This window comes from Tamandua tetradactyla, chromosome 12 (assembly GCF_023851605.1).
Source record: "Tamandua tetradactyla isolate mTamTet1 chromosome 12, mTamTet1.pri, whole genome shotgun sequence".
Lineage (NCBI taxonomy): Eukaryota > Metazoa > Chordata > Mammalia > Pilosa > Myrmecophagidae > Tamandua > Tamandua tetradactyla.
The window spans coordinates 90,246,090-90,248,650 of NC_135338.1; the positions used below are offsets into that span (position 1 = coordinate 90,246,090).

At 39.6% G+C, this 2,561-nt stretch overlaps 1 long non-coding RNA gene across 1 annotated transcript; it reads left to right on the forward strand.

Moving 5' to 3' along the window:
- The first annotated feature begins 203 nt into the window (after positions 1-203).
- Positions 204-2,117, forward strand: LOC143651658 (uncharacterized). The gene is made up of 2 exons (XR_013160104.1): positions 204-549; positions 1,876-2,117. It is a non-coding gene; the product is annotated as an uncharacterized LOC143651658 (long non-coding RNA).
- Positions 2,118-2,561: the final 444 nt, after the last annotated feature.

Sequence of the window (2,561 nt, forward strand, 5' to 3'; positions counted from 1 at the left end):
TTCTGGTATTTTAAGTGGATTAGTGAAACACCTTTCTCAGGTTTTACATATTTCATTCCCCTTTCATTACTTTCATCCTCACCAACTCCGGGACCCAACATGGATCCTTGAGGCCAGGCTATAGACATTGTAGCTTGTCAGCACCATGTTGTGCTCACAATCACTAACTCCTTCTGTGACGTAACATCATGCGTCAGCTTGGCTAGGTTATGTTTTCCTGTTGTTTGGTCAAACAATCACTGGCCTGGTTGTTGCTATGAGGGTGGTTTGTAGATAGAATTAAGTCATTAACCAGTTGATTGCATGCGTGGCTGATTATATGGACAACCAACAAAGGAGACTGCCTTTAGCAGTAAGAGGAAACCTTTATCCAATCAGTTGGAAGCCTTAAACAGAAGACTGAAGATGTCAGCGATGAGAAAGAATTATTTCTCTCCCTACTGCAGCCAGCCAGTTTCTCATGGGGAATCCATTGTCATCTTCATTGAATTCCCAACTTGCAGCCTGTCCTACAGAACAGGGCTTTACCAATCCCCACAGTCATGTGAGGTAATTCCTATGATAAATTGGGTTATATATATAATGTAGTCTGTCAGTTCTGTATTTCTGGAGAACTCTGACTGACACAGCCTTTCACAAGTAAGACAGCTACAGAGCCAACTCATTTGTGCCTGACTCCTTCTTCCCTTTAAATGTGTTTCCCCAAGAAACTTCTCTTTCCCAGTCCATGTGCAAATGGACTCCCAACAGAGCCATACAACAGATTTTCTGATATTCTTAGATATGTGTAGATTGCCCAGCTATATCTAGGGTTGCTGCTTCATGGAGATTTTGAGTAATATGTACTTTATTTGAAGCGTGCATGGAGTCCCATATAGTAGGACTTTTTTTTAACATTCACTTCTGTTTGACTCCAGCCCATATGTCTATTCTCAGTTCTCAAGATTTGCCCATATTCATCTTATCTTCCAGCCAACCTACATGGAGTTGCCTGGCTGTGCCATGCACTGCCTTATCTTCTTACCTCTGTACCTTTGTACATGCTGTTCTTGACCACGACCTTCCCTTCATTTCTCTACTGGAAAAGCCTTCACTTATTCTTTGAGTGTCTCCTGAAATGCTTTCTAATCTCTCCTACCTGCTCGCTCTGAGACACCCTCATCACTGATTCCAGAGTCCCTTATGTATACCTTTATCTATCACTGACTCCATTATAGTTTACATGGATTTTGAATTGTTTATCCTCTTCTTTACAGTCTGAGTTCTATTGTTTTATTCCCTTTGCCTGGCATAGGACTTGACAAAAGTGCTGAATAGTTTTGCATGGAGTTAGGGCAGTTTTCATGTTTATGTGACTCAAAACAATAAGAATAACTCTAAAATATCTCCTGGAATTATGAATGACAAGTGCTGAAAGAGGTTGTCCCTCTCTCTCTCATCTGGGAACTTCATGCATCGAGCATGAGCATGGAATGCATGTTTGGACTACTGCTTTCAATTCAGTTAGATGGCACTGTCCAGGATGTGGCTCTAATTGGGCTTTATCCTAACACCTCCTGGAATGGCAGGGAAAACAAAGGCAAATGGTGGGCATAGTTATCTCCATTTCCAAGCCCTGTCTCTCCGAAACCCTTCAAAGACTGTGCAAATCCCTCTTAACAAATTAGCATTGTTAGCTACTTAACATAAATAAACTCAGAATAGAAGCAGACATGGAATGTTGACATAATCACAGGAAACTCCATTGCAACCTCTTGAAAAATGACCACAACTGGTGAACAAACAAGTACAACTAACCACAGAAACGATAAGCAAACCAAAAGAGAGGTAAACAAGACAAAACTAAATAACCACGCTTCATTATCACTTTTACAGGGACTGATTTCCTGCTGAAGCTGTAGCATTTAATAAAGGAACATTCTGATGGCTCTTTTCATTCCCCTGCTCTGATGGTGGTGGCTGGAAGTCCTGGGAGAATCACTGCTCAAAGGCACAGCCTGGAAAGGATGGTGCTGTCTTCAATGCGGTTGGTGCTGGAAGATAAATTCTTAAACCTGAAGTCACCGATGCATTGGCAATCAGAGCCCTTAATAAAAGTTTGGCTGTGCATCTTCACATACTTTTTCACAATTCCCCTTTCTCCAAAAGGTGTCATTTATACTCCTCAGGTATACATTCCTCAAATCATGGGGTATGCAATTTTTCTTGAGTCCTTAAGATGGCTCTTTTTATCATGTGACTGATAAAGAAAAAGGGAAAAAAACATACTAGGCTTTCATTTTATTGCTGGGCTTCTAAAGAAAAAGAAATTCCAATTAATTTAAGAGTCATGTTATCTGTCAATCATAAATATATATATATAGATAGATAGATTCCCTCTTCTGTAAGAAGTCACTTTTCGTGTGTCGATAAAGAAATAGTCACATGTAAGTAATTTATGTGTATTTTCAGCTTTTTATTATGAAAACTTTCAAACACATACAAAATAAGACACAATATTGAAAAAAAAATACCCTGCATATAATCAATCACCATCCGTTTCAACACTTATCAACTTATGA